This window comes from Sciurus vulgaris (genome assembly GCF_902686455.1).
Source record: "Sciurus vulgaris genome assembly, chromosome: 13".
Lineage (NCBI taxonomy): Eukaryota > Metazoa > Chordata > Mammalia > Rodentia > Sciuridae > Sciurus > Sciurus vulgaris.
In genome coordinates, this window is record NC_136474.1 from 10,547,048 (window position 1) to 10,571,927 (window position 24,880).

The window sequence follows — 24,880 nt, forward strand, 5'->3', positions numbered from 1 at the left end:
GGACTCAGAAAAAAGTTGGAGTATCTATCCTCATTTCAGATAATGTGGACTTCAAGCCAAAGTTAGTCAGAAGGGAAAGAGAAGGTCATTTCATACTGCTTAAAGGAAGCATAAATCAGCAAGATATAACAATCATAAACATCTATGCCCCAAACAGTGACTCATCCATGTATGTCAAACAAATCCTTCTCAATTTCAGAAACCAAATAGACCATAACACAATAATACTAGGTGATTTTAACACGCCTCTCTCACCACTGGAAAGATCTTCCAGACAAAAATTGAACAAAGAAACCATAGATCTCAATAACACAATCAATAATTTAGACTTAACGGACATTTATAGAATATACCATCCAACCAACAGCGAATACACTTTCTTCTCAGCAGCACATGGATCCTTCTCTAAAATAGACCATATATTATGCCACAAAGCTAATGGTAGCAAATACAAGAAGATAGAGACACTACCATGTATTCTATAAGATCATAATGGATTGAAGTTAGAAATAAATGAAAGAGTAAAACACAGAAACTATTCCAACATCTGGAGATTAAACAATATGCTACTATATGATGAATGGATAACAGAAGATATTAGGAAGGAAATTAAGAAATTCTTAGAGGTAAATGAGAACAAAGAAACATCATATCAAAATCTCTGGGACACTATGAAAGCAGTACTTAGAGGGAAATTTATTTCATGGAGCACATTTAATAAAGAAGTAAAACTCAACAAATAAATGACCTAACACTACAGCTCAAAGCCCTAGAAAAAGAAGAACAGAACAGCACCAAAAGTAGTAGAAGACAGGAAATAGTCAAACTCAGAGCTGAAATCAATGAAATTGAAACAAAAGAAACAATACAAAAAATTGACAAAATAAATAGTTGGTTCTTCGAAAAAATGAACAAAATTGATAAACCTTAAGCCACGCTAACAAAGAGAAGACGAGAGAAAACCCAAATCACTAAAATTTGGAATGAACAAGGAAATATCACAACAGACAGGAATGAAATACAAAACGCAATTAGAAGCTATTTTGAAAATCTATACTCCAACAAAAAAGAAAATTTCGAAGACATCAACAGGTTTCTAGAGACATATGAATTGCGTAATCTGAATGAGGAGGACATACACAATTTAAATAGACCAATTTCAAGTACTGAAATACAAGAAGTCATCAAAAGCCTACCAACAAAGAAAAGTCCGGGACCAGATGGGTTCTCAGCCGAGTTCTACAAAACCTTTAAAGAAGAGCTCATTCCAATACTTCTCAAAGTATTCCATAAAATAGAAGAGGAGGGAACCCTCCCAAACTCATTCTATGAAGCCAATATCACACTGATACCTAAACCAGACAGAGACTCATCAAGGAAAGAAAATTTCAGACCAATATCCTTAATGAACATCGACGCAAAAATTCTCAACAAAATTTTAGCAAATCGCATACAAAAACATATTAAAAAGATAGTGCACCATGATCAAGTGGGTTTCATCCCAGGGATGCAAGGTTGGTTCAACATCAGGAAATCAATAAATGTAATTCACCATATTAATAGACTTAAAGTCAAGAATCACATGATTATTTCAATAGATGCAGATAAAGTATTCGATAAAATACAGCACCCCTTCATGCTCAGAACACTAGAAAAAAATAGGGATAGTGGGAACATTCCTTAACATTGTAAAGGCCATTTATGCTAAGCCCATGGCTAATATCATTCTAAATGGTGAAAAACTGAAAGCATTCCCCCTAAAAACTGGAACAAGGCAGGGATGCCCTCTTTCACCACTTCTATTCAACATCGTTCTTGAGACTCTGGTCAGAGCAATTAGACAAACCAAAGAAATTAAAGGGATACGAATTGGAAAAGAGGAACTCAAACTATCCCTGTTCGGTGATGACATGATTATATATTTAGAGGAACCCAGAAATTCCACCAGAAAACTCTTAGAACTCATGTGAATTCAGTAAAGTAGCAGGTTACAAGATCAATGTCCATAAATCCAACGCATTTTTATACATAAGTGATGAATCTTCAGAAAGAGAAATTAGGAAAACTACCCCATTCACAATAGCCTTGAAAAAAATAAAATACTTGGGAATCAATCTCACAAAAGAGGTGAAAGACCTCTACAATGAGAACTATACAACACTGAAGAAAGAAATTAAAGAACACCTTAGAAGATGGAAAGATCTTCCATGTTCTTGGATAGGAAGAATTAATATTCTCAAAATGGCCATACTACCTAAAGTGCTATACAAATTCAATGCAATTCCAATTAAAATCCCAATGAAGTACCTTACAGAAATAGAGGAAGCAATTATAAAATTCATCTGGAAGAATAAGAAATCCAGAATAGCTAAAGCAATCCTTAGCAGGAAGAGTGAAACAGGGGGTATTGCAATACCAGATCTTCAACTCTACTACAAAGCCAATAGTAACAAAAACAGCATGTTATTGGTACCAAAATAGAAAGGTAGATCAATGGTACAGAATAGAGGACATGGACACAAACTCAAATAAATACAATTTTCTCATACTAGACAAAGGTGCCAAATATATCCAATGGAGAAAAGATAGCCTCTTCAACAAATGGTGCTGGGAGAATTGGAAATCCATATGCAACAGAATGAAACTAAACCCATATCTCTCACCACGCACGAAACTAAACTCAAAATGGATTAAGGACCTCGGAATCAGACCAGAGACCCTGCATCTTATAGAAGAAAAAGTAGGTCCAGATCTTCAACATGTCGGTTTAGGACCAGACTTCCTTAACAGGACTCCCATAGCACAAGAAATAAAAACTAGAATCAACCACTGGGATAGATTCAAACTAAAAAGCTTTCTCTCAGCAAAGGAAACTATCAGCAATGTGAAGAAGGAGCCTACAGAGTGGGAGAATATCTTTGCCAATCATACTTCAGATAGAGCACTAATCTCCAGAATCTATAAAGAACACAAAAAACTACTCCAAGAATTCAAATAATCCAGTAGACAAATGGGCTAAGGAAATGAATAGACACTTCACAGAAGAAGATCTACAAGCAATCAACAAACATATGGAAAAATGTTCAACATCTCTAGTAATAAGAGAAATGCAAATCAAAACCACCCTAAGATTCCATCTCACCCCAATTAGAATGGCGATTATCAAGAATACGAGCAACAACAGGTGTTGGCGAGGATGTGGGGAGAAAGGTACACTCATACATTGCTGGTGGGGCTGCAAATTAGTGCAGCCACTCTGGAAAGCAGTGTGGAGATTCCTTAGAAATCTTGGAATGGACCCACCATTTGACCCAGCTATCCCACTCCTTGGCCTATACCCAAAGGACTTAAAATCAGCATACTACAGAGATACAGCCACATCAATGTTCATAGCTGCTCAATTCACAATAGCCAGACTGTGGAACCAACCTAGATGCCCTTCAATTGATGAGTGGATAAAGAAACTGTGGTACATATATACAATGGAATATTACTCAGCCAAAAAGAATGATAAAATTATGGCATTTGCAGGCAAATGGGTGAAATTGGAGAATATCATGCTAAGTGAGATAAGCCAAACTCAAAAAGCCAAAGGACGAATGATATCGCTAATAAGTGGATGATGACATATAATGGGGGGGAGGGAAGGGTTAGTGTTAGGGTTAGAGTTAGGGTTAGGGAGGGGGCAAGTATGGAGGAAGAAAGCACTGTATAGAGGGAAAAGAGGGGTGGGAGGGGTGGGGGGAAGGGAAATAATAACAGAATGAATCAAACAACATTGCTCTATGTAAATTTATGATTACACAAATGGTATGCCTTTATGCCATGTACAGAGAAACAACATGTATTCCATTTGTTTACAATAAAAAAATAAATAAAAATTAAAAAATAGAATTATGAGATAATAGTAAAAGTTCAAATCTAGGCATTATAGAGGCTCAGAGGTACAAATTAAAGGAATGCACAATATTTCCAATAAAATAATAACAGGAAAATTCACAAATTTTAAAAATAAAATGAAAAATCAAATACAGGAGGCATACAGCACTCCAAATATACAAAATTACAGTAAACCCATTTCGAGGCACCTTTCTGCCTAACCTACAGAAAAAGGACAGAATTTTTAAAGCAGCTGGAGGAAAATGGTCACATTTAGAAGTAGACCAATCTGAATTTCAGGTGATTTTTCAACCAGGCCATAAAAACTAGGAGGACTTGAAATAATTTAAACAAAGTTCCAAAAGAAAATGTATGCTATCCAAGAATACTATTCCTTGGAAAAATAAACTTCATATTTGAGGAAGAAATAAAAAACTTTCATAACTTTTGACAAACACAAGTTTAAAGAATTCACAATGAGAAAGCTGGCACTACAAAACATATTAAATGAATATTTCATGAGGAAGAAATGGAGAACACTTATGAAAACTATCAGAGGATGAAACTACACTTGAAGAATGGTATATCAAAGGAAAATCTAATTCAACTTTAAAACTAGAAATAAATCAAAATGCCAGGAAATAAAATTCATCTTCCAATAATAATGCTGAGTGTTAGTGTACTCAATTTATCACTCCAAATACACAGGCTGGTAGGTTGGATTAAAAAAGAAGACCAAATATTATTCTGGCTCCAGTCATCTCACCTCATAGGCAAAGACATTCACAGACTGAAGGTAAAAGGATGGTAAAAACTTATCATTCACATGGATCTCATAAAAAAGCAGGTGTTTCTAGTCTCACACCTGATAAAGGGGATTCAAGATAAAGTTACTAATTTGGACAATGGCCAGGTAGAATAATTACATTTGGATTATATTAATTTTATCATCATTGTTTCCTTGACTCATAACACTGACCCATTGGTAAGAGAGATTGGATGTAAATATGCTTCCAAGAATATGGCCTAAAATTCCTTAAACAGAAAAGAAAAAATATTTTTATTATTCTCACTGAAATAATGTACTGGAGAGCTTAGAGAAAATATTGTTGAAAGTTACATCCTCTGTTCTCTGAAGGACACAACTTTATGCTAACTCTTCAATGACTTGTGCAAATGGAAGGAATGTGTGGTTTTATTTTATCAGGAAAAAATTGGGATAATTAAAATGTGGCTTATAGCAAGAAAAATCAAGGACAATCTTTTGGGGCTGAACCCTCCTTTTTGCATACTATTTAGCAAACTAGTGCAACATATCTAGCAAACCATCTTCAGTGCCTTTTCCCCCCTTACATAGATTGTTCAAGGAGGGGCACCAAGACATCTGTGAAATTTATAATCTGGTAATATTCAATCATTTCTATATGTATTTATTCAACCATAGTGGTCAATGTTTGATGTACTTGGGATAAGGAAGGGCATAAAACAAAGTCTCTGTTATCTGGGAACATCATGTTAAAGTGGTACTAAGACAAGGTTTGCATCAAAGTATTTAATGTTTCTCCCTATATCCCCCATAGAAGAGCTCTCACATATTTCAGGGAAAAAACCATTCAAGGTGATGTCAAAAATTATTCCACTCAGACCAAGTGCAGAGTTGGTGCAGCAAAACAAGATTGGAAATGACAAAGATATTTGCTGTTTGGTCTTTGTTTACAGTAAAGTTAAAGTAAACAAACTTGTGCCAGGTCTTAGTAATTTGGTTTTGTGGTTTTGGTCAAGAATTTGGTTTTGGTCAAGTCCCCCACCCATGTTCTCTCTCTCTCTCTCTCTCTCTCTCTCTCTCAGTCTTTGTCTCTCTGTTGCTTTTCATATGACATTAAAAGGAAAAACTTACAATCTTGTCTCCAGGTTAATAAACTTGAGGCAGAGAGAACTCTATTTGTATTATCTGAGTACTGAACCCATCATTGGCTATATTCTTGCAAATTTCTATTTACAACATGAAGACAGGCAAATTTGTGCAATTGGGGTAACACCACATCATTAACCTATATTTGCCTTGTAGAAGGCAACAAAAAACCTGTTACTTATATCATGTTTACATTGTTAAGAAAAGCAGTTTTACCTCAGTATTACAGTTAGCTGATTATGTGGGCATCTCTGACCTGCTTATGAACTTTCCCAGAGCTAGCACAGACCTTCACCTTTTTGTGCACATCACTGTCAAGTATGGCTCTAGCCACAGAAGATACCATAATTGAACTGTTACTATGTGCCACATGATCAAGTATAAATGGGGGATGAAAAAAAAAAAAAAAAAAGAACAAATCAACTATAATTGAGGATCTTGAAAAATTTTAAGAAAATATTTGTACTCATGTCAATTTATTACATACTTTCAAAGAGTGTTAGTAAGGGGGAAGATGGAGTTCTTCAAAGTATTCCTATGTTTTATTAACTCTTTCAGTAGAAATCTACCTACATACTTGTGATTCAGATATGTCATCACAAAGTTACCTTTTCTTGGGTAGAGTTATTAAGTTTTTATAATTCCAAAGAAAATTTAGTTGGATCAACCACTCAAAAAGTCAGATTTAGAAGGGGCTATCTCTGGTAATTAAAAAGGGGGTAAAACAAACAAAATAGAGAAAAGGTTGTGGGTATAGCTCAGTTGAGAGAGTCCATGCCTTGCAAGCACAAGACCCTGGGTTCAATCCCCAGCACCACAAATAAATAAATAAAAATAAAAATAAAAAGAGGGTAGTGAGTGAGCATGATGTCACATATATATAATCCCAGTGACTCAAGTATCTGAGGCAGGAGGACTACAAGTTTGAGGCCAGCCTCAACATCTCAGCAAGAACATGCATCAAAAGTAAAAAGAAATAGGACTGTATGTAGTTTATCGGTAAACTGATCCTGGTTTCAATTCCCAGTACAAAAAATAATGAGAGAATGGCAAATGCTATGTTTTTAAATATCAGTGAATATCAAACTAATGATCTAACTGAAGATAAAACATCATTAGTTCTCAAACCTTTATTTGAAAGGTTACATGTCATTATATCTCAATGAACTCTCCCAGATACCCAAGAACAAATTAAGAAATACAACCATCCTAAGAATGATATGGATTCTTCTGAATTATATTTATTGAATTGCAGTAATTAACTGAAATATTTTACCCTTCAAAACCAGATCCCAGGTCATCAAAACCCTACCATTCATTGGCAATGAGATTCTATGAATTAAATTTGAGGTTACAGTCAAAGATTTAAGGAATTAAACTTATAGGGTCTGAAGCAATATTATTCCAATTTGCTTGAAGAACTAGTCTTACATTTAAACAAAACTCACATAAGTAAAAATTATTGAAAAACAGAAGCACCATTTCAAAATATTCCCAAAATCTATAAATTCACCAATGAAGAGAGAACAATTGATCATAATTTTTACAAAAAAATTTTCCATTTCTGAAACCACCTACTGTTACTTATAGGAGTAAAACAGAATTATACACTGAGAAAATGGAATCCATTTAACTAGATTCAATCATTTGAATCACTTTTGATTTTTGTTTATTTTTGGACAAATGATATTCTTGCAATTTAAAACAAAATTTTCAAAATTTTCAAAATTTTTGGACCTTCTTGATCAAAACTTCTGTGCAATAACCTCAAAGTTTAGACAGAAATTTTAAGAAGTGTGGTACTATGAAAAGTTTACAAACATAGAAATTACCTTCTAAGGTTAAGACAGGAGAGAAAAATAAAATGTGGGGGAAAAAAGGCATGGTGCATTTGTACCTTTGACATATATATTTCGCTAAGCATTCTCTATATAACTTGATTTTGTTTGAGGATTGAAGAGTAATTGAAACTGGTACATTCTAGATAAGATTACTCTAGTTCAAGCCCTTTAGACCCCTTTTGTGATACTTTACTTCATAAGTCTAAAACAGGATTTATTTTGGAACATATGACCCATATGAGGAAACACCTAATTTTTTAAAAATGATGTTGGTTCTATGAGTATCTGGCCAGTCAGCGAGTATAGATACATTAAATTCTTCACCAGTTTTTCTTCATTTGTTTTCCATGTCACACATCCCGGGATGCAAGATAGGTCCTTTTCTACTCCAGGATCTACTGCACCCCAACCCCACGGAAGATGGAGCCTGAGGAAGGTGTAGACAAACCTCTGCTGTGGTCAAGATCTTTGACTTAAGAATTTACAAATGCAGGGAATTTCCAAGAATATGGGAAACAAAATACAGTACACTTTATCTGTACAACTATAGATGTAACTTAAGTCAGTGTGGGTAAGGGCTAAAAACCATAATGAATGCCAAATGCAGTTAATGTAAAAGACGCAGCAAATAGTCATTTCTAGTTCACTTTTAAAGTAAAGGCCCTAAGGATGAGAGGAACGTGTATTTGCAAAATGGTTATGAAAATAGAATTTACATCTGTGTCTACTTTTAGTTGTAAAACAAATGTTTGCTCATTATTGTATATTGTAGAATTATGTCAAAAGCTTAATAAAAAGTGTAGTTTTGAAAACATTTATTTAATTAAGAAGTCAGTGAACTAGAAAGTCACCATAAGTAAGCTATATGTTTTCATAAAAGTGTTCTATATTTTCTTTGATTATTTAAAAATTCATGATTAAGTGGGTTTAATCCCAGGGATGCACAATTGATTCAATATACATAAATCAACAAATGTAATTCATCAAATAAATAGACTTAAAGACAAGAATCACAGATCACCTCAATAAATGGAAAAAAATACAGTATCCATTCATCTTAAAAACTCTAGAGGTCTGGGAATAAAGATCAGTTGGTAGAGTGCCTGCCTTGCATGCATAAGGCCTGGGTTCAACCCCCAGCAATGCAAAATAAAAAAGAAAAAGAAACATCAGGGATAGAAGGAAAATACCTCATCATTGTAAAAGGTATGGTAAAAAACCTCAAAACCAAGGCCAGCATTCTAAATACAGAAATATTGAAAGCATTTCCTATAACAATTTGAACAAGAGAGGTATGCCCTCTTTTAACATTTCTACTCAACATAGTTCTTGAAACTCTAGTCAGATAAATTAGACAAAGAAAGAAATTAAAGTGATATAGGTAGGAAAATAAGCAATCAAACTGTATTTGCTGATGACATGATCCTATATTTAGAAGACCCAAAAACTCTATATCCAAAGGAGTTAAGATCAGAATATTGTCCCAGCAGCCAGGGAGGCAGAGGCAGGAGGATCAGGAGTTCAAAGACAGCCTCAACAATTTAACAAGACCCAAGCAATTCTGCAAGGCCTTGTCTCTAAATAAAATATGAAAAAGTAGGTGAAGATGTGACTCAGTAGTTAAGTATCCCTGGATTCAATCCCTCATAAGAAAAGAAAAACATCAGCCTACTACAGTGATGTGGACACATCAATATTTATAGCAGCTCAATTCACAATAGCTAAGCTATGGAACCAATCAAAGAGCCCTTCAACAGATGAATGGATAAAGAAAATGTGGTATAGATACACAATGAAATATTGCTCATATATAAAAAGAATGACTTTCTGACATTTGCCAGTAAATGGATAGATCCTAGCATGGACTAGCATGCTAAGTAAAATAAGCCAAACCCCAAAATACAAAGGTTGAATGTTCTCTCTGATACATGGATGCTAAAACACAAGAAAGTAGTGGGGAAGAATAGTAGTTAAGTAGATTAGACAAAGGGAAATGAAGGGAATTGGTATAGGAATAGAAAAGACAGTGGAATAAATGACACAACTTTCCTTACAGATGTAAATACAACACAATGAATCACATCATGTATGACCACAAGACTGGGATCCCAATTAGAATTTGATATACTCCATGTTTCAATAAATATGTCACAATATCCTTAGTGTTATGTATATCTAAAAAGAACAAATTTAAAAAGACAAACATCTGCCAGAAATCTTCTAGAACTCATAAATGAATTCTGAAAAATGCTATGAATCAATTATGCTATTATATATCACTGATGAATCAACTTTAAAGAGAAATTAGGAAATCTATCTTATTCACAATAATCTGAAAATATACCTGGGTATTAATCTAACAAAAGAGGTGAAACTTCAATTAAAACTATAGTACTCTATAGAAGAAAATTGACTAACTTAGAAGATGGAAAGATCTCCCATGTACTTGGATGGGTAGAATTAATATTCACCAAATGGCCACACTTCCAAAAGCTTCCAAAAGATTTAATGCAATTCCTCTTAAAATTCCAATGGTGGGGCTGGGGTTGTAACTCAGTGGTAGAGCACCTGTATAGAGTGTGTGGAGCACTGGGTTTGATTCTCAGTAGCACATAAAAATAAATGAATAAAATAAAGTTCAATCAACATCTAAAAAAAGTCTAGTGGCATTCTCCATAGAAATAGAAAAAAAACTGTCATGAAATTTTTTTTTATTTATTTTTTTTTTATTGTAAACAAATGGGATACATGTTGTTTCTCTGTTTGTACATGGCGTAAAGGCAGACCATTTGTGTAATCATAAATTTACATAGAGTAATGTTGTTTGATTCATTGTTATTTTTTCCCTTCCCCCCACCCCTCCCACCCCTCTTTACCCTCTATACAGTCCTTCCTTCCTCCATACTTGCCCCCCTCCCTAACCCTAACTCTAACCCTAACGCTAACCCTTCCCTCCCCCCCCATTATGTGTCATCCTCCACTTATTAGCGATATCATTCGTCCCTTGGCTTTTTGAGATTGGCTTATCTCACTTAGCATGATATTCTCCAATTTCATCCATTTGCCAGCAAATGCCATAATTTTATCATTCTTTATGGCTGAGTAATATTCCATTGTATATATATACCACAGTTTCTTTATCCACTCATCAATTGAAGGGCATCTAGGTTGGTTCCACAGTCTGGCTATTGTGAATTGAGCAGCTATGAACATTGATGTGGCTGTATCTCTGTAGTATGCTGATTTTAAGTCCTTTGGGTATAGGCCAAGGAGTGGGATAGCTGGGTCAAATGGAGGGTCCATTCCGAGTTTTCTAAGGAATCTCCACACTGCTTTCCAGAGTGGCTGCACTAATTTGCAGCCCCACCAGCAATGTAAGAGTGTACCTTTCTCCCCACATCCTCGCCAACACCTGTTGTTGCTTGTATTCTTGATAATCGCCATTCTAATTGGGGTGAGATGGAATCTTAGGGTAGTTTTGATTTGCATTTCTCTTATTACTAGAGATGTTGAACATTTTTCCATATGTTTGTTGATTGCCTGTAGATCTTCTTCTGTGAAGTGTCTATTCATTTCCTTAGCCCATTTGTTGATTGGGTTATTTGTATTCTTCGTGTAGAGTTTTTTGAGTTCTTTATAGATTCTGGAGATTAGCGCTCTATCTGAAGTATGATTGGCAAAGATATTCTCCCACTCTGTAGGCTCTTTCTTCGCATTGCTGATAGTTTCCTTTGCTGAGAGAAAGCTTTTTAGTTTGAATCTATCCCAGTGGTTGATTCTAGCTTTTATTTCTTGTGCTATGGGAGTCCTGTTAAGGAAGTCTGATCCTAGACCAATAAGGTGAAGATTTGGACCTACTTTTTCTTCTATAAGATGCAGGGTCTCTGGTCTGATTCCGAGGTCCTTAATCCATTTTGAGTTTAGTTTCATGCATGGTGAGAGATATGGGTTTAGTTTCATTCTGTTGCATATGGATTTCCAATTCTCCCAGCACCATTTGTTGAAGAGGCTATCTTTTCTCCATTGCATATTTTTGGCACCTTTGTCTAGTATGAGAAAATTGCATTTATTTGGGTTTGTGTCCGTGTCCTCTATTCTGTACCATTGATCTACCTTTCTATTTTGGTACCAATACCATGCCGTTTTTGTTACTATTGCTTTGTAGTAGAGTTGAAGATCTGGTATTGCAATACCCCCTGTTTCACTCTTCCTGCTAAGGATTGCTTTAGCTATTCTGGGTTTCTTATTCTTCCAGATGAATTTCATGATTGCTTGCTCTATTTCTGTAAGGTACGTCATTGGGATTTTAATTGGAATTGCATTGAATTTGTATAGCACTTTAGGTAGTATGGCCATTTTGACAATATTAATTCTTCCTATCCAAGAACATGGAAGATCTTTCCATCTTCTAAGGTGTTCTTTAATTTCTTTCTTTAGTGTTGTATAGTTCTCATTGTAGAGGTCTTTCACCTCTTTTGTGAGATTGATTCCCAAGTATGTTATTTTTTTCGAGGCTATAGTGAATGGGGTAGTTTTCCTAATTTCTCTTTCTGAAGATTCATCACTTATGTATAAAAATGCGTTGGATTTATGGGCATTGATCTTGTAACCTGCTACTTTACTGAATTCACTTATGAGTTCTAAGAGTTTTCTGGTGGAATTTCCAGGTTCCTCTAAATATATAATCATGTCATCAGCGAACAGGGATAGTTTGAGTTCTTCTTTTCCAATTTGTATCCCTTTAATTTCTTTGGTTTGTCTAATTGCTCTGGCCAGAGTCTCAAGAACAATGTTGAATAGAAGTGGTGAAAGAGGGCATCCCTGCCTTGTTCCAGTTTTTAGGGGGAATGCTTTCAGTTTTTCACCATTTAGAATGATATTAGCCATGGGCTTAGCATAGATGGCCTTTACAATGTTAAGGAATGTTCCCACTATCCCTATTTTTTCTAGTGTTTTGAGCATGAAGGGGTGCTGTATTTTATCAAATGCTTTTTCTGCATCTATTGAAATAATCACGTGATTCTTGACTTTAAGTCTATTAATATGGTGAATTACGTTTATTGATTTCCTGATGTTGAACCAACCTTGCATCCCTGGGATGAAGCCCACTTGATCATGGTGCACTATCTTTTTAATATGTTTTTGTATGCGATTTGCTAAAATTTTGTTGAGAATTTTTGCGTCGATGTTCATTAAGGATATTGGTCTGAAATTTTCTTTCCTTGATGAGTCTCTGTCTGGTTTAGGTATCAGTGTGATATTGGCTTCATAGAATGAGTTTGGGAGGGTTCCCTCCTCTTCTATTTTATGGAATACCTTGAGAAGTATTGGAATGAGCTCTTCTTTAAAGGTTTTGTAGAACTCGGCTGAGAACCCATCTGGTCCCGGACTTTTCTTTGTTGGTAGGCTTTTGATGACTTCTTCTATTTCAGTACTTGAAATTGGTCTATTTAAATTGTTTATGTCCTCCTCGTTCAGTTTAGGCAATTCATATGTCTCTAGAAACCTGTTGATGTCTTCGAAATTTTCTATTTTGTTGGAGTATAGATTTTCAAAATAGCTTCTAATTATGTTTTGTATTTCAATCCTGTCTGTTGTGATATTTCCTTGTTCATTCCGAATTTTAGTGATTTGGGTTTTCTCTCGTCTTCTCTTTGTTAGTGTGGCTAAAGGTTTATCAATTTTGTTTATTTTTTCGAAGAACCAACTATTTATTTTGTCAATTTTTTGTATTGTTTCTTTTGTTTCAATTTCATTGATTTCGGCTCTGAGTTTAACTATTTCCTGTCTTCTACTACTTTTGGTGTTGGTCTGTTCTTCTTTTTCTAGGGCTTTGAGCTGTAGTGTTAAGTCGTTTATTTGTTGAGTTTTACTTCTTTCATTAAATGCGCTCCATGAAATAAATTTCCCTCTAAGTACTGCTTTCATAGTATCCCAGAGATTTTGATATGATGTTTCTTTGTTCTCATTTACCTCTAAGAATTTTTTAATTTCCTTCCTAATATCTTCTGTTATCCATTCATCATATAATAGCATATTGTTTAATCTCCAGATGTTGGAATAATTTCTGTGTTTTACTCTTTCATTTATTTCTAACTTCAATCCATTATGATCTGATAGAATACATGGTAGTGTCTCTATCTTCTTGTATTTGCTAACATTAGCTTTGTGGCATAATATATGGTCTATTTTAGAGAAGGATCCATGTGCTGCTGAGAAGAAAGTGTATTCGCTCTTGGTTGGATGGTATATTCTATAAATGTCCGTTAAGTCTAAATTATTGATTGTGTTATTGAGATCTATGGTTTCTTTGTTCAATTTTTGTCTGGAAGATCTGTCCAGTGGTGAGAGAGGCGTGTTAAAATCACCTAGTATTATTGTGTTATGGTCTATTTGGTTTCTGAAATTGAGAAGGATTTGTTTGACGTACATGGATGAGCCACTGTTTGGGGCATAGATGTTTATGATTGTTATATCTTGCTGATTTATGCTTCCCTTAAGCAGTATGAAATGACCTTCTTTATCCCTTCTGACTAACTTTGGCTTGAAGTCCACCCTATCGGAAATGAGGATGGATACTCCAGCTTTTTTGCTGAGTCCATGCGCATGGTATGTTTTTCCCCATCCTTTCACCTTTAGTCTATGGGTATCTTTTTCTATGAGGTGAGTCTCTTGCAGGCAACATATTGTTGGATCTTTCTTTTTAATCCAATCTGCCAGTCTATGTCTTTTGATTGATGAATTCAGGCCATTAACATTCAGGGTTATTATAGAGATATGATTTGGTTTCCCGGTCATTTGGTTCATTTTTAAAATTCTATTTATTTATTTCTTTGACACAACTTGTTTCCTCCTTTATTTGACAATTCCTTTAGGATAATTCCTCCCTTTGCTGATTTGCTGCTTTGTTTTTCATCTCTTCCTCATGGAATATTTTGGTGAGAATGTTTTGTAATGCTGGCTTTCTTTTTGTAAATTCTTTTAGCTTTTGTTTATCATGGAAGGATTTTATTTCATCGTCAAATTTGAAGGTAAGTTTTGCTGGGTATAAGATTCTTGGTTGGCATCCATTTTCTTTCAGGGCTTGAAAAATGTTGTTCCAGGCCCTTCTAGCTTTTAGGGTCTGGATTGAAAAGTCTGCTGATATCCGTATTGGTTTCCCCCTGAATGTAATTTGGTTCTTTTCTCTTACAGCTTTTAAAATTCTGTCTTTATTTTGTATGTTAGGTATTTTCATTATAATGTGCCTTGGTGTGGGTCTGTTGTAATTTTGTGTATTTGGAGTCCTATAAGCCTCTTGAACTTGATTTTCCATTTCATTCTTCAGATTTGGGAAATTTTCTGATATTATTTCATTGAATAAATTGTTCATTCCTTTGGCTTGTTTCTCTAGGCCTTCCTCAATCCCAATAATTCTTAAATTTGGCCTTTTCATGATATCCCATAGTTCTTGTAGATTCTGTTCATGATTTCTTACCATCTTCTCTGTTTGTTCAACTTTGTTTTCAAGGTTAAATATTTTGTCTTCAATGTCTGAGGTTCTGTCTTCCAGGTGTTCTATCCTATTGGATATGCTTTCTATGGAGTTCTTAATTTGGTTTATTGTTTCTTTCATGTCAAGGATTTCTGTTTGGTTTTTTTTCAATATCTCTAACTCTTTATTGAAATGATCTTTTGCTTCCTGTATTTGCTCTTTTAACTGTCGATTGGTGCGATCATTCAATGCTTGCATTTGCTCTTTCATCTCATCGTTTGCTTCTCTGATCATTTTAATTATGTACATTCTGAACTCCTTTTCTTTCATTTCTTCTGCCATGCTGTCATTGGGTTTTATTGATGTAACATCTAGATTTGTTTGCAGCATTTTCTTTCCTTGTTTTCTCATATTGTTCAGGTATCAGTTGACCGCTGAGATATTGCAGATTTCCTCTATTGACTTACAATGTCCCTGAAGATTTCTATATATATCCCCCCTTAGCCTTCAGTAGGCTGAAGTCTTGGAGGAAGTTGATAATGCCGAGCTCCACAAGGAAGCTGCCTCTCTAGGAGTGGTGGCCTTCAGGAGGGGTATAATCCCTGCTAGTGGGCAGAGGTGCCTCCACTTGTTGACCAATGGTCATCCAAAGGGGACCTAGGCTGCGGGCTGAGGCAAGGCCTGTTTGGGCCTGAGTCTCTAGTTTTACCGTCCTTGTGGGGAAACCTCACCCGGCAGGGAAGACTCACCCGGTGGGGAGGTCTCGCTGGTCAGTACCCTCCTAGAGGTTCCCCTCAATTTACAGCTACTGCCTGGGCTGGGCTGCCTTCCTCTGCAAAGTTCTCAGGGGCCCGGCCCTACCTCCTGGGCCTGGGAGCCTCACCCTTCGCAGATGAATCTCCTTAGGCTGCCCCTCCTCAGAGAATATGCCCTCAGGCCTGGAACCTTTGCTCTGCCCTAAGCCTGTCTCTGTGCGGCTCTTCCACCCAGAAGCCTCCTAGATCCTGGGACCCTGCTCTGCCCCTAATTTCCTGGCTATGCAGCCCCTCCTCTGAGCAGCCACCTGGGGCCCCGTACAATCTCTCTGAGTCCCAGAGACCCGCCACACGCCTCTTCCTCCAGACAGCTGCCCAGTATTCCGGTGCAGTCACTAGGAGTCCAAGAAACTCACTGCGTGCCTCCACCTCCCACCAACCACCCGTAGCCCTGGGCAATCAATCACTCCGAGTCGAAGTGACACTCCCCGTTCCTCCTCCTCCTCCAGATAACCCCCCGAGTGTTCAGGAGTGGTCGCTCTGAGTGGCTCTGAATCCACGTGACCCGCTGCACGGGTCCTATGGGCAATCGCCCGGAGCTCTTGGTGCGGCCACTCAAGACCAAGCGACCCACCACGCTTCCTCTCCAGGCAGCCCCCCTGTGTTCAGGCGCTGTCCCTTTAAGTCCAAACAACTCACCACTCGCCTTCTCCTCTGAGCAGCCGCCTGGAGCGCCAATGCAGTCACTGCGAGTCCAAAGGACCCGCCGCGCTTCTCCTCCTCCTCCTCCGAGCAGGCCCCGGGGTTCAGAAGTGGTCTGAGTCCAAACAGCCCGGCACGCAGCCTCTCCTCTGGCAACCGCCTGAAGCTCTGGTGTAGTCACCCCGAATCCAAGCGGCCGCGTTCCTCTTCCTCCTCCTCGTCCTCAGGGCAGGCCCCGGGGTTCAGAAGTGTCATTCTGAGTCCAAACAGCTCGCCGCGGAGTTTCTCTTCTGGCAACCGCCTGTAGCTCTGGTGCAGTCTCTCTGAATCCAAGTGGCCACGCTCCTCCTCCTCCTCCTCAGGATAGGCCCCGGTGTCCTGAGTCCACACAGTTCTCCTCGCCACTCCTCCCCTGGGCAGCCGCCGGATCCCCAGTGGTTGCTCCGAGTCCCAGCGCTGTGCTGAGCGGCCTCCTTTTCGGCGCTCCTAGTTGTCCGATTTCACTGCTCCAGCGGGGGGAGGGGCGTCTCACTGGCAGCTCTACTTCACAAAGTTTCCTGCGTTCCGGGACCACTGTCCCATCCGGGACGCCTCCCCAATGGGAGAGACTCACCCGGCTGCTTTGAGTTGGTCCCAAGTGTCTCAATATCTCCTCTTTTGAATCCTGAGTCCTGGAGCAACATGAAATGCAGCCACCCTCTAGGCCGCCATCTTGAAACCCCCTGTCATGAAATTTACTTGGGAAAATAACAAGCCTTGAAGAGTAAAAGCACACCTTAGCAAAAAAAAAAAAAAAAAAAAAAAAAAAAAGTGAAGCAAGAGGCATCACAATACCAGATGTTCAATTATACTATATAGCAGTAGCAAAAACAGCATGGTATTGGCACCAAAACAGGGAAGAACACCAATGGAGTAGAATAGAAGGCACGGAGACAAAAACCATATAAATAGAATGATCTCATATTGGAAAAAGGCACCAAAAATATGCATTGGAGAAAAGATATTATCTTCAAAACTGGTGCTGGAAAATCTGGAAATCCATGTGTAGTGAAATGAAATTTAACCCTTCTCTTTCACCCTGCAAATAACTGAACTCAACATAGATGATTAACCTAGGTTTTAGACCAGAGACCCTGCTGATACTAGAAGAAAATGAAGGCCCCACCTGCCATCAAGTTGACTTAGTAACCAACTTCTTCAACAAGACTCCTGAAGTGCAATAATTAAAATAAAAAATCAATAAATGGGATGGCATCAAACTAAAAAGCTTCTTCACAGAGTAACAATCAAGAGCATGAAGAGAGAGCCTATAAAAGGGGAGAAAAATCTTTACCCTCTGAACCTCAGATAAGGCACTAATTTCCTGAGTGTGCATAGAACTTAAAAAGTTTAACAACACAAAAACAAATAATCAATAAATGGGCAAAGAAACTAAACAGACACTTCTCAAAAGAAAAACTATGAATGGTCAACAAATATATAAAAAATGTTCAACATCTCTTGCAATTAGAGAAATGCAAATGAAAACTGCACTGAGATTTCACTTCACTCCTGTCAGAATGGCAATTATCAAGAATACAAGTAACAATAAATATTGGTGAGAATGTGGGGGAAAATTCACACATGGATTGCTGGTGGGATTGTCAATTGATGCGACCACTCTGGAAAGCAGTATGTAGATTCCTCAAAAGAACTAGAAATGGTACCAACCATTCAATGCAGTTATCCCATTTCTTGGTATATATCCAAAGGAATTAAAATTAGCACACTTGTGACACAGCCACATTGATGTTAATAGCAGTGCACCTGACAATAGCTAAGCTATGGAACCAAACACGGTGGCCTTCAAAAGATAGATGAATAAATAAAATGTGATATAACACACACACACACACACAATGGGGTATTACTCAGCCATAAATTAGAATGGCTTTATGACATTTGCCAGTAAATTGATGGATCTGGAGACGATCATGCTAAGTAAAGTCAGCCAGTGTGCACAATCCAAAGGAATAATGTTCTCTCCAACATGTGGAAGCTAACCCACAATAAGGGGGTAAAATAGAAGTTCAGTAGAGTAGACAATAAAGAATGGAGGGAAGGAAGGGTTATAAGCAAAGCAAATGTGGCGGGCAAAACCGGGGCCCAGGGTTACGCCACGTGGATCTAAAGATGACGACTGCCAGAGAGCAAACGGCATCCTGATTATGCCTGGAGAGAGGCAGGAAGCATTTACAATTGACTGTATGATAATCAGTTCAGCTGCCTAGTGCGTGGACAGATATACTTTACATGTGTGCTTGAGCGAGTGATCGCTTGACCTTTAACAGGATTGGATGGACATATCTGGATACAATTGCTTATGTATGAGACTGCTTATATATTGAGGGTGTTCTTTGAATAAACGGGAAACTGCTTCATAAACTTCTAAAGAGTACGTGTCTTTTGTCCCACAGTGAACCCCATTACCATGTACATCCACAAGAATGTGGTATTAATTAGAAAAAGATATATTCCTTGCTTGTATAATTATATCAAAATGGATTCTACTGTCCTGTATAACTAAAACATCTAAATTTTAAAAATAAAGTAAAAAAGATACACTCCGTGTTTGTATTAATATGTCAAAACAGACTCTACTTTCATGAATAGCTAGAAAGAACAAAATAATTTTTTTAATTTAATTTGATTTTATGCAAAGGGTGGAGGAAGTGAACTTGAGAGTATTAGAAGGAAAAATTAAAGCACATCTGACATATCTTATGATTGGTGGTGACTTTTAAAGTCCAATGTCAACTTTGTGAAATTTTATGTATACCTTCTAGCTCTTTCCAGAAAGAAATATTACACATACTGAAACAAACCATGTATCTTGCTCCATAACTACATAATGGGATATGTAAAGATGGACTTCAACCTTTAAGACAATAGTACAATAACAGATTCACAGTTTCAGTTTTACTTCAAATCCATTATTCAGTTTTTCTTTTAATTCTCTGCAAGACCTTAAGTTAGCTGACTGCCTGAAGATGTACATTCAAGAGATGAGGCATTTGCTTTCTTTGACTGTCAGAGGCCAATTTGAGAGCAGTGAGGCACCAGAGCCAGTGAGCTGACTACAAGTGTAGTGTAGTGTAGTCAATTTTAAGAAAACACTATGGTGGTGATCAGGGACTTGGGCTGGAGATATATTGGTCAATTGATACAAGATTTCAGCTAGATGAAAAGAAGGAGTTCAGGTGACTTCTTGTTTAACATGGTATATTTAATAATAACATTATATATTTTAAAATTACTGAGAGTAGATTTTAAATTTTCTCTAATTTCTTGTTTTTCTATTTGTATATCTTCTACCTGCAGTGTTGAAAAAGAAAAGATTTTGGAGACAAACAGTTCGTGAGATTAGAAAGCCAGTTATTTCATATGTAACTTTACATTCTGTGGTTACTTTTTCATTTTTAAGGTAACAATATTGATGATAATAATAACTGCCCCTTAAATTGTTGTAAAAAATGATAAAATGACAATCATAGTGTCTGCCATATACAGAGGTACAACATAACATAAAATGCCATCCATTTATTATAAAGCTTGAAGGATACTGGATACTCGTTAAATGTATCTTTAAAAAAAATTTTTTTAGTTGCTGATGGACCTTATTTTTATTAGTTTATTTATATGTGGTGCTAAGAATTCAACTCAGTGCCTCACACATGCTTGGCAAGTTCTCTACCACTGATACACAACTCCATCCCTCAATAAATGTTCTCATCAGTGTTTTTTCTGTGTCAGTGGAATAAAATGCAAGCTCAGTGGTTTTCTTCTATAAAACAAAGATAATTATATCCCACAGAACATATCTTGATGAAGAAATTGTGGAAATACATGTAAACCAGCCTTTAAAACCTCAGAAAACATAAGATTGATAAGTCTCTTCTGTTACAGTGACAAAGAAGACTTTAAGAACTGTGTGGAGTTTGAGAAAGGATATGTGACGGGCAATGTTGATTCCTTGCAGAGCATAGTCTAATTTATCTGAGCAGCTTTATGCTGCTTTTTCATGAAAAGATTAGATTATCTCTTCCTTATGTTGCAATTGCTACATGAGTTTCTTAAAATTTTTTGAAGTAAGAATAAAATGCTCAGATAATGCCAGTGGTGTCTATCATTTTCCCAAGTGGAGACACATTTGCATTCCAGAGAACTTCCCTCCCAAATGTCCTTACCCGCAGTTTACAGTCTAGACCAAGAGGTACCAGTACAGGTTTGGGTAGATGGTCATCCTCACAGATGTCTGCTAGAGGCACTCCAAACAGCTCTCCTGGCTTTGGAGATTTTGCTGGGATAGTTGAAGTGTCCAAATTAGTGCTCAAACTACAATATGTGGCCCAGATTATGAATATCCCACTCTGAATCTCAGAAAAATTGAAAATGAAGAAAACTTGTGAAATTCACTTATCCTTGCTTCTACCATATCTACTTTAGAATATATTTATTACAGTGGCTGAAAGGAGCAAAATTCTTATAGTGGTTCATTATTAATAAAAAGAAAACCTATGAGGTTACATTATAATTATAATTAGATTATAAATTATGGAGAAACTTATTATATGTTCCTTTTGGGGGATTTCATTGAATTGTTTACTTGAGTTTATCTCCCAAAATTTCACAGGGAAAGGGAAGTTTCTTTTACTGAAGAAAACAACTTTATAAAGTGCTTTATGCCCACACATATATTTTACCATTATAGAAGATAGGACAAGGTATGTAAAAATGTTGAAAACTGAATTAGGCCACGATTAAATAGTGGGGAAAAAATGTGAGAAGAAGAAAGGGAAGAGAGAAAAAAAGAGGGCAAGATGAGGGAAAAATGAGAAGAGGTATTGTTTGTATTAAGTTGTTCTCCAGAAACAAGTAATGTTTATTACTTGATGTGTCACTCTACTACTGATAATGGAGATAAAGGACTAATTGCTAGATTATTTTCCCTTCCTTTACAACTGCAAAATCTCTCACATATCTTTCCAGTACACAATTTTAGAAAGTATGTTGAAGGCAGCATGGAAAGCCACAAATATGAGTGAGATTGGCTTGTTCACAGTGACTCATGGGAAACAAAGACTGGTTTCAGTGAACAGAGCAAGACTAGTGGTGGTGAAGATAAAAGCAGGTATAGGAGTAGATGAAACATCATCAGGGAGGAAGAAAGCATCAAAGGCAGTCAGAAGAAAGTAAGCCACATCTACTCAGTCTGAAGGAGGGAAGTGAAACCGAGGCAATGAGCATCTGGCACAGTGCTTTACACTAAAAGTGAGAAAGGGCTTATGTGGGGAAAGGTGTTATTAGCAAAATAGGCAGGGTGAAGGGAATTGAAATAGGCATTATGCTTTTACCATTCCATAGTGTCAAAATGTTTAACTCCAACATGAAAGTTTATGGATTTTGACACCATTTAAATATAAAAAGAAAACACCTTAAAATTTATTTCTAAATTGGGCCACTCCTTTTCTTCGCTCTCCCCTGCACAAACGCACAGATAAAAATTAAAAACATTGGACAAAGGAACTAATTTTTCATGGTGCTACCAAAGAGTGACTAAATTACGATAGAGAATACAGGTAAAATTTAACACTTGGAAGAAGGCAATGGCATGGCACTGGGGTGTGGGGTTTTTACTTCATTCATTTTTTTAACATGAGGGAAGAAAAGGGCAGAGGGATTGACAATATTTTAAGGTAAACCTTCAGTCTGGCTGGCTTGCAGTACTAGAAAATAAAGACAGTGACAGCCACAGCTCATGGAAAGAGGGAATGCCAGAAAGAAGAAAATAGAATAGTAGACACCCTAAGTTTTGTGGACAACTCTTGCCTACATCTCTGCTTAACACATAGATCAGATATTTGTGGGCAGATTTAAACAACTTGCAATTAAGCTAGCAGAACAGTGATCTGGAGATTTATGAAAAGGAAGTTCCTGATAACTGAACCATTAACAACTTCAGGAGTGTAAAATGTTTGAGGTGAGTTCAACAGAACATGATAAAGTTTTCTATGCAAGTTTGGGGAATGTGTATACAACATGACTGAAAAAATTGGAAATTACCTTAGAAAAATATAGTTAGCACAGGCAAGCCAATATGGAGTTGCCTTTTGAATTTGGACATGATTGATTCCAAACTGCCTTTCTGCTGTATGATTTCCTCTAGGAGGACTTAGATTTCAGCAAGAGGTGAGATATTCTCAGATATAGAGAAAATTAGGGAGGATCAAACAATATATCTGAAAGAGGGTTCATATCCTGATAAACATGGGATTTAAGTTGTGCATGGAGGGAAGAATAAAGATGTGATGGCTCTAACGGATGGAGAAAGTGGCAGAGCACAGCAGGTTGCAGTAAAAAAAAATCTGGGCTTCTAGAAAGAAAATATAATGAACAGAAAATGAACAAAGGGCACAGAGAGCAGTTATAACCATCTGGTCCCCCAAAACTTAAAATTTTGAATCAATGTGGCATAGAAAAAAAAAAAAAAAAAAAAAAAAAAAAACCTGCAGACGTTCAGCCCTAGCAGAGTTCAGGGGTCCTAGGTGGATGGGAGGCATCAGCGTGGTGGAGAAACAGCACATCAAGACAGCAAGTGTTCTGAGACTAAATCTATCTTTATTTTTTCTGCCATTCTTTTTTATAGATATTTTTCTTTAGTAATGATTATATAATTTTTGGTTAGTTTAAAATAAGAAAAACCTTCAAAAGTACTATCTATGATTCTTCTCAAAGTACACATTCTCTCTGTATGATAGTCCAGACCAAAACAAGCTTATATCCCAGCTAGATTAAAACAACCTTGTCTCCCAGCTAAACTAAGGGCACCATGATCTGGCAGACTTTAACCTTCAGAACAAACACATCACTAGATTTTCTGAGAAACCACCCCCACCATGAACTCCAGTGTTTAATAGTGAGAAACTTTTATTATTATTAAAGGGCAAAGAAATCAAATTATAGTTAATATTTAGTCTATTCTAATATCATATAATGGCAGACTACAATCTTATTCTGATTCTCAAAGAATTAGACTAAACATAGGAAAAGCACAAATTATATTTATGACTAAGCTAAATGTTTTTATTATGTAAAGTATCTCTAGAATCAACTATTAAAACTGAGGAAAGCAACAAAGGCTAAACACTGCATCCAAGCTCAGAGGAATGCCTCTTTATCCATCTATTATTATACTAAGTAATCACAGGCTCCTTTAAACTCAAGCACAGCTACAATTGTTTATTTTCATATATTTTATCTATATACAACTGCCAAATTTTTATTGTGCACTATTTTCTGTCCCAATACAGTAAAACCTTCCCAATGTTTTTTCCAATAAGTTTCTAATGATATATTGATTATTAATATGAAAAAGCAAATACACATGGAGACATGTCATGCCTATCGTCCCCAAGAGGGAGGACGATAACTGAACTGTGTCAAGTGTTGAGTCCTTTATTCCCACAGACTGTGTCAAGTGTCAGATCCTCTACTCCAACAGACCGTGTCAAGTGTCAGAGTGGCAGGAAGTAGAAACAGCACATACCAAAGTTCCAGTAATTTAAGAGACTCTGTTTTAGTATGAAAATAATAATGTTAACTAAATAATTTTAAAAGCTTTAAGGGAGGTTCCCTTTTAAAGGATCATACTGTGTAATACCTAAATCAAATAAAAAAATAAAAATAAAACTTTACAATGAATGGTGATTTGTCAGTTTTCCTTAAGTTTGGATACAATTTTTTCACAAAATGGTGTCATTATAAATTAAACTTAAAAGTAGTATGAAACACTTTTTCTTTAATACTACATCAATTGTGTCATAGGAAGACAAAATATTTTGGAATTTCATCTGGCATTCAGATTATGCCCATAATTTGACATGTGGCAGAAAGTGAGTTGTCCTCAATGATCTCACAAGGTCTACACTTTCCCTCTTGAGCACAGGTTTGCTCATTTGCAAAGCACAATGACGCTGTTCACTGGATCCTTTAGTTGGTTCAGAGTGAAAAAGGCAGATGTAGAAATTCTATTTCTCTTTAAAATCACATTTATTTTTGTTAGTATCCATTTTCTTTTGTTTCTTATGAAGCCATACTTGTATACTTTAAGGAAGAGCAAAAGTATGATAAATTATGGGGCTCTTTCATTGATCAATACCCTTACCATGTAAGAATCCATACTGTGGGGTAGGTAAGAAAGATATTTCACACAGAATATATATTAGATTATTCAGCTAAGAAGAGACTTCTCTAGAAAGCATGTTAGTGCTCACATACT

The 24,880-nt window shown here is 36.6% G+C and overlaps 1 long non-coding RNA gene across 2 annotated transcripts in view; it reads right to left on the reverse strand.

The window, feature by feature from the left end:
- LOC306643026 overlaps positions 1 to 24,880 on the reverse strand; it is a 53,200-nt gene that overhangs the window by 26,945 nt on the left and 1,375 nt on the right. The window contains exon 3 of one of the 2 annotated variants that reach the window (XR_013758794.1): positions 22,800 to 23,229. The exons of the other annotated variant lie outside the window; for it this stretch is intronic. This is a non-coding gene — a long non-coding RNA (uncharacterized lncRNA). Of the gene's footprint in view, positions 1 to 22,799; positions 23,230 to 24,880 lie in introns of those variants that run through there. 2 annotated transcript variants of the gene reach the window in all.